Source organism: Hypomesus nipponensis, chromosome 27, assembly GCF_054491055.1.
Source record: "Hypomesus nipponensis isolate SF chromosome 27, ASM5449105v1, whole genome shotgun sequence".
NCBI lineage: Eukaryota > Metazoa > Chordata > Actinopteri > Osmeriformes > Osmeridae > Hypomesus > Hypomesus nipponensis.
Genome location: NC_140387.1, coordinates 12,935,561 through 12,950,330, shown reverse-complemented (window position 1 = coordinate 12,950,330; position 14,770 = coordinate 12,935,561). Strand labels below are relative to the sequence as shown.

Here is a 14,770-nt window from a genome sequence, read left to right as displayed (position 1 = left end):
GGTTGATGAGCCTCTTCGTGCTCACGTTTTATTAGCAGTGATTTACGTGCATTGTTGAGAAGTAATAAAGTGAACATTCAACAAAACCTCTCTTCGTAGTTAACGCTACAATACGAAGTCGTGGCCACAAAATACTAATTTGTGGTCACGAAATGCTATTTTGGCTCCTTCATGTTGTTGAGAAGCTATTGACTTTTGAAACGTGTGTTGACGGTCCCTAAACATACGCGTTGTTTAGGCAGCCAAAAGCATTGTCTAAGCGGCTGGCTGTAGCGGGGCTAACACCGGTTAAAATAACACAATACTGGGCGTCAGAATATGTGTTGAATATCGAACTTCAAACCAACTTTACCACGGTCATTCACCACTGGTGAATCACCAGCCTAAAATACAATACAATCAAATCAGCTCTGTCCATGACTACACCTTTAGAGTGCTCTGGGTATATGTGCCCCACACTACCCACAATATAGTTAGGCTACATCGTTATCCCCAAAATAGCATTTTGTGGGCACGAATTAGTATTTTGTGGGAACAAATTAGTATTTCGTGGGAACAAATTAGTATTTCGTGGGAATTTAGTATTTAGTGGGAACGATTTAGTATTTCGTGGGAACGATTTTTTTCTTCTTCTGGATGTCATGTCGGGGCTCCGTACCTGTATATGCAAGTCTTAAAGGTGACATGACATGAAAACTTAATTTTATGAGGTTATTTAACATTAATGAGTTCCCCTAGCCTGCCTTTGGTTCCCCAGTGGCTAAAATTTTCGATAAGTGTCAACCAAGCCCTGCGTGTTCTTCTCCGCCTTTGACAAAATGAAGGTTCAAACGCGCTGTTTGAAAATCTCCCCCGAGTGACGTAGATCGGGGGAAGGTTACCTCCCCTCTCTCTGCTTTGCCCGACCAGATAATCGGGCCCGCCCATGAGAAACTGAGCTACCACCGTACAAGGGCGAGTGCGATATTGGTTTTTCCTGGAGAGGCATGGCGAGCAAAGAAACGAAGCATAACAGTTGCTCAGTGCTTGGATGTACAAATGCAAGCACACATCTTTTTTTAGTTCCTTCATCCGAGCCTCTGCACAACCCGTATCTTAATTGTATTTTCACTGGAAATGCGCCGACACAACTTCCAAAGTGTTGTATGTCTGCCAAACATTTCCTCAACTTGAACCAACACAAAGCTGGCCTTGCTGAAATTAAATTCTGGATCATTACTAAATCTCTTTGGTCAAGCTACAAACCTTAAACAAGTAAGTTAACTAACGCTATATCATTTTGTTTCTTTACTGTATATGGTTACCTAGCTTGCTACCCTTAGAATTGTGGCTGTAACATTAGCTCTGCAGCTAACAGCTGAGTTACTGTTGCTAACGTAAAGATAAATGGCATCAAGTGTGTGTGTGAATACAAACGCTGTAAAGCGAGTGTTGTACACTTCTTTGTTATTGGATAACCGTTCTGCTGTTGGTGTTATGGCTCACGATATCCGCCTTTCTCCACATTGAAATGACTGAGTGTGCACCTCTGCAAACCAGGGTGATCAGATGAGAATGGCTAAATTTGAGGCATCTTACAGCAACGGGGGCTACCATTGCGATACATCCGTTGTAAACATTAGCGCATGTTGCCGCCCCTCTCCTCCTCATTAGCATTTAAAACTACAGACACAGAAACAGCGCGTTCTGAGGAAAGCTGATTGTGGGACTACTTGTAGTGGCTATAATTCTGCACCATGGCTGAATTTCGGGAAAGAGACTTCAGATACCGTATAAGGGGACCACTGAGGCCTATATAAAAGCATCCAAAAACAGCATGTCATGTCACCTTTAAATAACTATTTAGCTGGTCAGCTCCATGATATCGAACGCCAACTGTGCCAAAACGTCTGAAATTTTGTTTGTGTACAGACATCAAAAACGGACGTCTGTACACGTCCGTTTTTGACGTCTGTATACGTTTCGACGTCTGTACACGTCCGTTTTTGACGTCTGTACACGTTTGGACCATCTATGCTTCCATGCTATTGGTTGGCTTCAACATAGCCACCCCCCTTTTTACGTAGTCAGGTGGCTGAACGGTTAGGGAATCGGGCTAGTAATCTGAAGGTCGCCAGTTAGACGTTGTGTCCTTGGGCAAGGCAATTCACCCTACTTGCCTCGGGGGAATGTCCCTGTACTTACTGTAAGTCGCTCTGGATAAGAGCGTCTGCTAAATGACTAAATGTAAATGTAGTGTCTGTGCGAGGCTTTACGTAGTCCTACTGTGACTATGTGGGCTCTTATGTAGCTATCATTTAGTATTTGGGACAGTCCATTTGTGTGGGGGAGAACCACTTGTGCGGTTTATCCGGTACCATACTCCAGTCCAGTAGGTGGCGATGATGCACCTATACATTGTTTGCTAACCGCCATTCAAAGAACCAACGAAGAAGAACACGTTGTGTGTGATTTCGAATCTGGTGGAGGCAAATCTCAGAAAATGACGACCACAAACTTTCTTAACAATTGTGCCCAGACTTTTTCAGAATGTACTCGACTTTTATCTTCAGATGACCAGGATCCAACATTGACTGTTCTAACCAGGTAAGCTATCAATTAGCAACGTTAAGCCAAGTTACTTGTTTTGTATAGCTGTTTGGCTAGTCCTGTCTTCCTGACTTGGTCAACACATTTGTAGTGCTAACTCTTTAATAATGAGGAAGATCAAATTAATGCCGCTAAACTAGACCTTAAGGCTTTGAATATTGTGTTACTGAATGCGATTATTATGTTACTAAAGCCAGCAATCTCAGAGTTGTTTAACAAACTTTGTTGTAGTTAGCCTACCACTCGTCAACACACTTGTAGTGCTAACTCTTAAATAATGAGCAAGCTCAAATTAACGCCGCTAAACTAGACCTTATAAGGCTTTGAATATAGAGTTAGTGAATGCGGTTATGTTACTGAAGCCAGTAACCTCAGAGTTGTTTAAACAAGCTTTGTTGTAGTTAGCCTACCACTAATATATTTTGTCATGCTAACAGGTTAGAGATAATGGCGACGAGCGTTCGCTGGAGCAGAGGGCGACTGCTTCAGTCTGGAGTGGTGGATGAGATGCTTTTGCGAGTTAGCGAGTTAGTTCGGGAAGCCAACGATCAACAACAACAACAACCTGGTAATGTACTCGTTAGATTAAACATCATCTGAAGAAGCAAGATTCAAAACACGCTGCCTCTAACATTTTTCTCTTGAACTGCAGTTGCTTCTGGTTTCACCATACCTCGAATGGGAAGACAGACTGGAGGAAGGCCGGTTTACCAAATCGCCCAAGAGCAGTTGCAGATGTTGTTGTCCTTTAACTTCTCTGCTTAACAGATTGCGGAGATCGTGGGTGTCTCAAGAAGAACAGTGAACCAACGGTTAAGGTATGTGTCAACTGAAGGACTAGTTCAGGAGAGATCTGAATAATGTGACCCCTTTCTCACTGAGCCCTACACAATTCTTTTGTTTATTTACAAAGCACATGAAACACTGCAGAATTATCCTTTCTATAAATTTCATGAAGAAATGTATATACTTTGATAGAACTCTTTCATATCCCATATCTTTGGAGAAAAAAACTGTCATGCGCTTGTACCACATAGCTACCTTGTCACTGTTCCTTAAACACATTGTTTTATTTAGAGTTACTACTAGGGATGAATGTAAAACATTCCTAATTCCTAAACAAGTCCTAATATGTATACATCGTCTTCCATAGACAGTACAATTTTATCTTTCAGAGGTCGTTACTCAGACCAGATGATGCACTTGATCTGAAGGTGCTGCTATTCGGAGTATGTCCCATAGGCTTCGGAGGAGAACAGATCAGGTGGCAGGGTCAAATTTGCTGTGGCATCTTGAACCACAAGCTCTTAAAGTAAGTGGCTTGTTTTACTGTGATTCGTTAATTTGCCCTAACTGTGTCCCTAGCCAATGACAACCTGATTATTTTATGAGTTTTGAATTTAAAATAAGATTTTCAACTTCACATGAATGGAATAGAGGTTGGACTTTTCTTTCTATTAAACGCCCAACATGTCGCACAGAAACATATCCAAATCATTTTAGCTGCATTTAAGCCATTCATATTTTTTTGTTATCTATAAAATAAGATGTGCGAGTGAAATCTTGTGACTATGGAGGGGAAAACAATGCCATTTGTCTCTTCATGGATGTCTTCCGAGGATCAACCCGAGGGAGCACTCATAAACAACGCATTGAAAGACTGTGGGGCGATGTCTGGAGAGGCGTGACAAAAAAAAAACGCAAGATCCTACGTAGTGTGGTCAGGTCTGCTGAGTTTATCATCGACAGGAAGCTCCTAGCCCTACAGGACACCTACCACACACGTTGCCTCAGGAAAGCTGGCAAGATTCTAAAAGACTGCTACCACCCATCTTTCAGTCTCTACCCCGCTGCCTTCTGGACAACAGTTTCTATCCAAGGGCCAGCAGGCTTCTGAATGAACATTTACATGGACAGTTCTCACTAGCCACTTTACATTGATGCATTTCTCACTAGTGACTTTACACACTGTCACTTTCAGCTACTGGTTGCACTATCAGCAATATTGCACTAACTGTACCCCACTTGTCTTAGGTTAGTATAGGTGTAAAGTTAGTATAGGTCATTATTTGTATTAGAGGTCTAATATATTGTATACTATTTTGTATATTTAGGAGGTTTATAATTTATCTATGTCTCCTATATTATTTTTTTTTAGCTTATCATAGATGTAATCTAAGTATTATGTTATGCCAGGTTGCTTTGCATTGTCTTGTCACAAAAATGTCAGTGCCCAGGTGACCTTGTGGTGTTCTGTGTACCTGACAATAAGACTTGAAACGGATGTCTACCACTCCTTGTTTACATATCTATATAGAAAATGAAGGAATCATTATTGCCAAGGGCTCTTCACTTCGTTTCCCTGCCTCGTATAAAACGTGACCTGAGGACTGCCAGCTACATGTCACCATTTAAAATTTTTGTGCAAGGTTGTCTGACACAAGAGTTGCAACATCACACTGGTATCCAAGGTATATTTGGATGCAGTCAGTTCCAGGTGGTGGCTGACCAGGGGGCGGCTGTACTTGCTTTTGACTGGCTACAAAGAGTTGTGGTTCCCCTAAACCAATTTTAACCAAGTGACGAACAGTTGGAACACCTCAGGCAACACACAAATCGTTTGGGTGGAGATAGAGACAGTTTGGGAACTGATCAGGTCCTCAATGTCCTGTCTTAAATACAGTTCACACACACATAATTTAACTGTTGTAATCACATTGGCTGCGTTTCCCAGATTCGATCGTTCTTTGGACTTAAGAAGGCTCTTAAGAAGGGTTTGGCTAAGAAGGAGCGCTAAGATAGGGGTGTTTCCCAGACGCATTCTTAACTGCCTTCTTAAGATCTCGCCAAAGAAGCCTCTTAAGAAGCTCTTAGTGGGAGCTGTCCACCGCCATGGTGTTGAAACTAAATCAATTGATGCATGGAAAATCGATCACCCACCACTTTATCAGCGTATGAATCACACACAACACCGTGTAAGGCCGTAATCATAATACATATTGGGGGGACACATCCCCCCACTATTCAAATCTGGTCAAAATGTCCCCCCCAATATATTGATATAAAAATATAAATGTGCTACGCTACGACAGGCAACCACGCACACTGTCCGAAATTATCATAACAAATGTAATTCGTACCCCCCAATGTTGACTCAATGGCTACGGCCTTGAGCCCTATACATGGTAGTTGATACGGGTTGTGTGATGGTAGTGGTAGTGGGTTTATTGTTGGGAGTAGGGTGGTGCTGATATCCGTGCTTGGTGACTGGTGGTGACGACGTAGGGCTGATAGACATCAAAAGAGATTGACATGCTCTGGTCTGGACACCAGCTTGGTGGAGTGCTGCTCGGGATTCGCGGGGGGCGAGGTTGGGGGCTTCATCTTCCGATGATTCCCCATCTTCATCCTCAGGAGGCTGCTCATCTGCTCCAACGCGCACTGCAATGTTGTGCAGCATGGCTGTGACAACAATCACGCGGCAACATTTTACAGGTGACAAGCGCAGCCCCCGACGAACGATGGATACTGAGGGCAAAATTGCAGCGGGTTGCCCTCCGGATGTGTGGTGACACTAGCGTGACAAGGCGTTGGATCTCCATACGGGGAAGCCGGTACTTGGACTGGACAGCCCGGTCCGACAGCACATTCAGTGTGGAGAAGTGCTGATGCACATAGGCATTTATATAAACTATCTGGCTTTGCGCACGGCGACGCTGTTGATTAGCAGCGAGAATATGCTGTATTGCAGCCATGGTGTCTCACTCGCGTGGACTTCAGCAACGCCTTTATATATAGACTGGCAGGTGGAGCCTCTCTTAATGAGGTTCCAGCCGAGTTCAATTACACCTGTCAGTTTCCCTGATATCTGTGAAATACCACAGGGTTGTTGATGTTTTTATATCTAATGTAAAATCATGCAGATGCCGAATGTTTGTGAAAACGTAATGAGTGATAGTAATGATGATTCATTTTATTTATGTACCTACAGGAACACATGGGCAATTATTTATTTTTATATTGTTATTTTTCTTCTTATGCTATAATTTTTCTTGTTCTGCAGCCGTGGGCGCACATTTATCATCGCATGGTTTTAGTATTCCTTTGAGTGTCAGATATAACTTTCCTTGACGCGACTGCAGTGAGTGTTTGGTCGCTAAGAAGGCTGTTAAGAGTGGGTCAGGCTGATCTTACATTTCCTTCTTAGTGAAAGATCTTCTTAAGCTAAGAATGACTCTGGGAAACACGTCCTTCTTTTACAGCGCTCTTGAGAGCGCTCCTAAGAAGCTCTTAGCGCTTAAGAGCTTCTTAACAAATCTGGGAAACGCAGCCATTGCCAATAGGCCTTGGAATGAGTAAGCAGTCTCCATCACGTCAATGTAATAAAGATCAGCAGACCAAATACAATTTGTGTTTAATGTTATTGCATTATGTAACTGAAAATAGGATACATGTAGGACAAACAATATTCAGCCCTTCCAACGGATCAGCAGATCACATACATAACATTCGAAGATGAGTATCACTCCTTTGAAAGCCATACATTTAAACAGAACAAAACATGTGTTTATGTAAAATAAAATTAATTTACAACTACATTTAGTCCTCCCCAAACTGATCTGCAGAACATATTATAACCTATTCCAAGCTACACCTTTTAAAGTTGTCATAAGTCTCGCCCACAGGTATAGCACCAGCGCACACTTGTTTGCATTTGGGAACCTGGCCAGTCCATCTTCTGGGTAGCGAAAAGGCGAGCTCTGGATGTACCGGAAATATGTAATATATACATATAATAATAATAAAGCCTCTATAGCGCATTGGCTAATTAATTCCTAGTAAAGTCAATAGCCAGATTTTGCTGCAGCCTTGTTTTGTGGTGTGTTCGGACTCCGACAGTAAAAAAAAAAAAAAAAAATCAGAGAACTAATGTTTAAATATACAGTGCATTATGTACACTGCATAATAGGCTATACTAACCCCCTTGGGTTAGAATATTAAGGTAGGCCTACATAATCTAAATTGGCCAACTTTAGACATTTCATAAACGTGTTCAACTTTATGCATAAATATGTGACTCTGTAGCCTACACATAGGCCTACAATTTGTTTTTCTAGTCAACAAGACAAGCATTTCATGGCAAACTATTCAGTGTCATTCATTTTACGAAAATGGTGCACCTCAACTTGGGAACAGGGATGAATGCAACCATAGCCTATAATGACTCAGGCGCAGAGCATGCAAAGAGATTGTAAATAATTGATGAAAGGTCATATACACATTTATTAAAGATTAGTTTTGGCATGAAAAAGTATTATGCTGAAACTTTACAACCACCAAAGTATGAGTGAAAAAAGAAATGTGTGCGCTATGCCCCATGTATGGTCGAGGGGATTCAAACATTCAATAGCCTACCAAATAGGCAAAGGAATACACCAGATATCTGGCCAAAGGTGCTGCTCAGGCAATGCAACATAGCGGCATGGAGATTAAATCTGATCACATTATCTGGGCCATTAATAATATGCGCTCCTTGCTCAGGTTTAATTAATGGTACTCTGTTCCTTGCTCCACTAATTTACTAGTAATAATCCTAGGTTATGTTCCGATTATCTACAGATTATTTTATCAGATTTTCCCTTGATGTGAGGTGTGTTAAGAGTGGCCGAACTTGCTCGGAAGAACGTCAGAGCCGCTCCGAAATCATGTGTAAGGGGAACCCCGAGAACAAACACCACACACTATAGGATCAAAAAGGTTACATTTAGGATTTTCTTGTCCTCATGTTTGTGGTCTCTCACATTTTAAAAATCCTAAAAAGATTAAAAAATATTGTTACCAGCATAACACAGGTCTCTATCCTCTATAGACCTGTCCTGCATGTTTGAGGCGTTTTCCTGCTCCAACACACCTGATTCAAATGAATGGGTCATTATCCAGTTCTGCAGAAGCCTGCTTATAACCATTTAGTTGAATCAGGTGTGTTGGAGCAGGAAAACATCTCAAACATGCAGGACAGGGGTGCCCTGAGGACCAGGGTTGAGAACCACTACTACTGATAGGTTCCCATCCCTATCCTGGGGGAAAAAAACAGACCCAGTACTTTTTCATTTACTCTCAATTACATTAAAAGTATTTTGTACATTCCGAGTGTTGGATATTACTTGTATATTGCCATGGGTATTACTTGTTTTATTTCTTGAATAATGCTATTCTGTGTACTGTCCAGCTGTCTTCAACCCTGTGTATTCCTAACCTGTTTAATTGTAATGTTATTTTGCTTGCTGTTGCGCCACAATTTATCCTTGGCTATACCCATCACATTGACCAGAGGCTCTGCCCTTACTATTTGTGCACTCCTACTGCCATCTAGTGGGCATTTTAACAAACTTAAATGTATATGTAAGGTAGTGTATGTGCCACGCCACTAGGTAGCGCTGCAGCCGTGTTCGGTAAATTATAACTTGTTTGCTGTGATGCTGTTTTGTTCCTCGGGGTGACCCGTAAGTTTTTGGTTTCGTTCTTTGGATGATTTCGGAGGCCACGAGTGAGAAAAGTTGGATGCTTGAGGACGAGAACTGCTGTGCTAAAGAAATAAATCTCGCCACCATTCAAAAAAACCTCCGTCTCGTCTCCCGTGTCGAATCCTTTGGACGCCCAACCACCCGCCAACCGAAACCATCATATAACGTTTGTGCATCAGACATTTAACTCGAACTGTCGAACTTGAACTGTTTTTCTCTTAAGTGAGCGGACGGCTACCTTCACGTGAACTAGCTAGCTACGTGAACTAGCTAGCTACGTGATATCCTTTACACCGATGCTAATTTCGAATGCTGTTTTCTACGGGTGATAATTCTAAAATGTGCTTAGCAACTTGTTAACTGGAAAGAGGGATTTTCGTTTGTGTGTAAATTTGACGTACTGAGATTTAAATACACTAAGTATTGAGTTAATATTAATGTGAATGTTCTTGATATCTGAACACTGTATTTGAAACTTCGAGTTAGATGCAGAAGTTTGGAACTGATGAGTTTTTTTGTTTTGTTGAGTGTACTGCTAAAACAGTTTATAAGCTGAATAAGCATTAGCCTTAGATTTATATTTATATTCACACTTTACATATCTACTCATTACATTACTTCACTGTTAGTCTGCAAAACATAGCAACATGTCACAGAACTTTCATGTCTCTCCCGCGGGCGCAGTCAGCCATCAGCCCACTCAAGTGCCTGTACTACATGGCAACCTCCCACCCCAAAGACATACACCCTACACCCAGTACACTACCCCAGCCAATCCCTCAAGGCTGCCAGGCACTGGAGCTTCAGGACAGGTACCTCCACTCCGTTTTGACACCAGCCCAGACATAAGCACCGGCCGACAGGCAGACAGGTCAGTGGACGCCACGGTGCCTAAACACCGTGGGCATGGGACCACAACAGCTCCACCCCCACACCATGCCCCAAGTATGATGTCATCTGCGAGGCAGCCCACTATGACCTATCCAGCAGCCTACTCCTATCAACCCCAGCCTATTGGGCTTAGCCCCCACATCTATCCAGGCTATTCATACCCCCCCCCCCCCCCCCCTATGCCCCAGATGCTCACGCCTAGGTTCCAAACACCTCCAGCGGCAGACGTTTCAAGTAACCATGCCGTCGTACATTTTCCTGAGTCTGAAACCTCATATCATAGCACCCAAGGTCCAAGTCATGGCGAAGCCACACCATCGCCCCTGTATAACGCCAATGCGTGGGCCCCCAACACAAACTCTTGCAACCCCCAAGGAATGTTGGACCATACAGCCACTGACCTGCACCCGGGGCCACCACACCCCCCAACACCGGCTCCAGGCCTGTACACCAGCACCCCTGCTGGTGCCCTCCCTCCAGCCACATCTTCCAACTTGTACACCTACCCACGTGTACCACCATTGAAGACCCCTGTTCCAGCCATGCATAGCCAAAGCCCTCCCATGGCGGCCTATGGCGGTCTCATGCAAACACATCAGGTGAAAAATGTCCCAGTCTTCACTGGAAACCCAGACTGCAAGATACTGGTGGAGGACTGGGTTCGCGATATGCAGTACCTCCTGGAGGCGATAGAGCTCCCCATTCACCTTTGCTTTTCTACAGTCGTGCGGCAGTTAGGTGGTGAGGCCCGGAAGCTGGTTCTTAACCTACCCCCTTATGAACAAACCCCAGAAAATGCGTTTCAGGAACTGAGGGCAGAATACAGTGACACCCGAGGCTCCCTAGACCCATTAGCTGACTTTAACGAGCGGAGCCAGAATTCAGGGGAGACCGCCTGTTCTTACGCCATAGCACTGGAGGCAAAACTGCGGGCTGTGGAAGACAAGGAAAGAGGTGGAAAGCTTTTCCCCGACCGGGATAGCAAACTCACACGGCAGTTCATGAGGGGGCTAACTGAGGAAGAGGTGTACATGAGAATTGCACCAATGACACCCAGACTATTGAGCTTCCGTGAGCTACAGGCTGAGCTCCGCCATCTAGTGAGAGAAGGTAAGAAGTTCCAGCCCCTCAACAAAGCAAAAAAAACATTCACACAGGTACATGTTACAGCAGAGGATGGCGGGAACATGAGAAGAGAGAGAAGCAAGCCTGCATCTGAATTATCGGAGCTGACAGAGATGGTCAAGAAGCTGGCCCTTAACCAGGAGGAACACATGGCCAAGTTGTCCACCCTGGAGCTGAGGATGGCATCTCCACCACTTGCCTCCCCACCAACTGCCCAGTCACTGCAGGGGAGGGAGAGCCAGAGCTTTACCTGTTACTGGTGCGGAAAGCTGGGACACCAAGCTCGAGTTTGCCGAGCAGTACTAACAGACCCCCACCCGGTTGTAGGGCACACACCCCATCCCTCTCAGCCTTTAAATGCTTAAAGCCCATGGTAGCTGGGACAACCATGGGCGTGCAGCAAGGGCCCCACCCACCTGCTGAAAATGTCCACACTGAAGAGGAAACACCCCTTGTGGGTCCCAGGAACGAAGGAAAGGTGAAAGTCAATGGCTTGGAGTGCAGAGCGCTCATTGACTCTGGCTCCAAGTTAACCAGCATCACACACAGTTACTGGCAGAGCCACCCAGTCCTAAAGCAGAAGAAGCTACAGTCTTCCAAAATACCCATTGAGGGTGCCGGGGGCCAAGCCGTGCCCTACCGTGGTGTATTGCAGGTTGATCTGCAAGTGCTTGGGACAGAGTTTAAAGCTGTGCCTGCTTTCGTCATTCCTGATTCCGACTACCGCTCCTCAGTACCCCTCCTGGTGGGCACTAATGTCATTTGAGCCTCCCAGAGCCACCTCCAAGCAGCCTATGGCCAGCAGTGTCTGCACAGAGTCAAAGAGCGGCATCCAGAGTGGTATACAGCCCTGCTGAAGGTGGGGAGTGCCAAGCAAAGTGAAGGGCATGACATTGTAGGTCCTGCTGTGTACACTGGCCGTAAAATACGGATCCCTGGAGGGAAAGAAATGGATTTAAGATGCAGGATAAAAGCTGGTCCTCGGAGGAAGACGTATACTGCCCTGATCGAAGACCAGGCCTCCTTGAAACTCCCCCAGGACCTGCTGGTTGCTAAAGTCCTCGCAGATGTGAAGGGAGGTTGTGCCCCGGTCAGGGTGATGAACCTTTCCCAGCATGATGTCACCATCCGACCACACACACATCTGGCCAATGCTGTCCTGGTGCACAATGTGATGGAGTTTGGTGATGAGAAGCAGGGTAGAGCCGGAACAAAGAGGCATGCCTCAGCCTGGGCCAAGTAGTCCCCAGCTGTGCTGTTGACCTGAGTGAAGCAGCAGTGGAGAATGAGAACCAACGTGCTTGTCTGCAAGAGCTGCTGGACAAGAATGCAGACGTTTTCTCCCAGCATTCATTGGACTATGGTCACACAATCATTGTGCAGCATGAGATTCCGCTGGTGGACTCCAGGCCTTTCCGGTTACCATACCGAAAAATACCCCCTTCTCAGTGGCAGGATGTGAGACAGCTGTTGACGGAGATGGAGGCAACAGGAGTCATCCGTCCCAGTAAGAGTCCTTATGCTTCCCCAGTGGTGATAGTGACCAAGAAAGATGGGTCATTAAGATTATGTGTGGACTATAGGAAGCTGAACTCCTACAGCACCCGAGACGCGTTTCCCTTGCCGAGGATTGAGGAGGCTCTAGAGTCGTTGGGCCAAGCCAAATACTTCTCCACTCTTGACCTAACCTCCGGTTATTGGCAGGTGGAGGTAGCGGAACATTACAAGCACAAGACCGCATTCAGCACACCCATGGGGCTATTTGAAGCCAATAGGATGCCATTTGGCTTGCAAAATGCCCCCTCCACATTTCAAAGGCTCATGACCTGCTGCTTTGGAGACTTGAACTTCACCCATCTACTTGGACGACATTATAATCTTTTCCACATCGTTCAGTGACCATCTGGAAAGACTACAACTCGTCTTCGACAGGCTTCGGGAGCATGGATTGAAGCTTAAGCCCTCCAAGTGCCAGTTGGTGAGGCAAGAAGTGAACTACCTTGGTCACTTGGTGTAGGCTAACGGCATCAGGACTGACCCAGAGAAGATCAGCAGAGTGAAGGAGTGGCCGAAGCTCACCAACCGCAAAGGAGTGTTGCAGTTTCTAGGGTTTGCGGGCTATTATAGGCGGTAAGTGAAGGGATACTCCAGCCTGGCTGCCCCTTTATACCGCCTCACTTCTGGTGATCCCAGGAAAAAGAAGAGAGGGGCCCAGAAGAACAGGGAGCTTGACCGACCCTTCACATGGACGGCTGAATGTGAGGAGGCATTTCAGTCCTTGAAAGCTAAGTTAATTGATGCTCCAGTGCTGGGTTACCCAGACTACACCCAACCGTTCCTGCTGCAGACCGACGCTTCAGGGCAGGGGCTTGGTGCTGTGTTAGCGCAGGTCCAGGATGGAATGGAGAGAGTTATCGCGTACGCGAGCAGAGGCTTGAGCCCACCTGAGACGAGGTATCCAGCACACAAGCTTGAGTTCCTCGCCCTCAAGTGGGCAATCACGGACAAGTTCTACGACCATCTCTACGGACGCAAGTTCTCTGTTCTTACCGATAACAACCCCCTAAAGTATGTGATGACCTCCGCCAAACTCGACGCTACAGGCCAGCGTTGGGTGTCCCACCTGTCAATATTTGACTTTGATGTCCAGTATCGAAGGGGACAAGACAACTCTAATGCCGACGCCCTCTCGCGCATGTCCAATCAGGAGGTGACGGAAGTCCTGCAGATCTGCCCCCAGCGAGTTAAGACAGGGGGTCCGAGGCACGGAGAGGCGCAAGCTGATCAGGAACAGGAGGGGGCCATGGGTGAAAGTGCTGCTGTGGGGGAGCCTGAAAGTAGTCTGCTGCTGGAGCCCAGTGAGCGGTATGGAGATGTGGGGATGGAGGCGCTGCCTGCTATGACCACACAGGAGATACGGGCAGGGCAGAAAGAAGACCCCGACATAGCCCCTATCTTACACTTCAAGAGCCGGAACCAAAAACCAAACCGCAGTGAGAGGATGGATGTGGCCGTTAGTGGGCGCCTTCTCCTAAGAGTGGAGGAGGTTAGTGGTTAGAAGAGGGATCTTATACCAACGGGTCAAAGATGGCCAGAAAGGGGTGGTAGAGCAGCTCATTCTACCAGAGAAGCTGTGGGCAGCCGTCAAAACAGCTCTCCATGATGAAGTGGGGCATTTAGGATCTGAGAGAACGCTACAGACAATAAGAGAAAGGTTCTACTGGCCGAGAATGTTTCAGGAGATCAAGGCCTGGTGTGAGCAGTGTGAGCGATGCTGCCTCAGAAAAACCCCTACCACCAATGTCAGAGCTCCTCTTGTTAGTATTCATACCAGTGCCCCCATGGAGCTGGTGTGCATTGACAATTTGTCGCTGGAGAAGTCTAAGGGCGGCATTGAAAATGTGCTCATCGTCACAGATCACTTTTCCAGATATGCGCAGGCTTACCCAACTAAGGACCAAAAGGCAGGCACAGTGGCTTGGGTACTGTGGAGGAACTTCTTCTGCCGTTTTGGGTTCCCTGTGAAGCTGCATGCAGATCAGGGGCGCAATTTTGAAAGTGCCATTGTGAAGGAGCTGTGTAAGTGCACAGGCATCGTCAAAACCCACACCACGCCATACCATCCTCAGGGCAACGGGACC

General features: G+C 45.8%; 1 long non-coding RNA gene across 2 annotated transcripts; it reads left to right on the top strand.

Annotated features, from left to right (window-relative positions):
- The first annotated feature begins 27 nt into the window (after nucleotides 1–27).
- On the top strand, nucleotides 28–4,927 carry LOC146220840 (uncharacterized). 2 transcript variants are annotated; one of them, XR_014750949.1, is made up of 4 exons: nucleotides 28–2,586; nucleotides 3,027–3,157; nucleotides 3,242–3,407; nucleotides 3,765–4,927. It is a non-coding gene; the product is annotated as an uncharacterized LOC146220840 (long non-coding RNA). The 2 variants fall into 2 exon arrangements; XR_014750948.1 differs by having other exon boundaries at nucleotides 30–2,586; nucleotides 3,743–4,927.
- The last annotated feature ends 9,843 nt before the right edge of the window (nucleotides 4,928–14,770 follow it).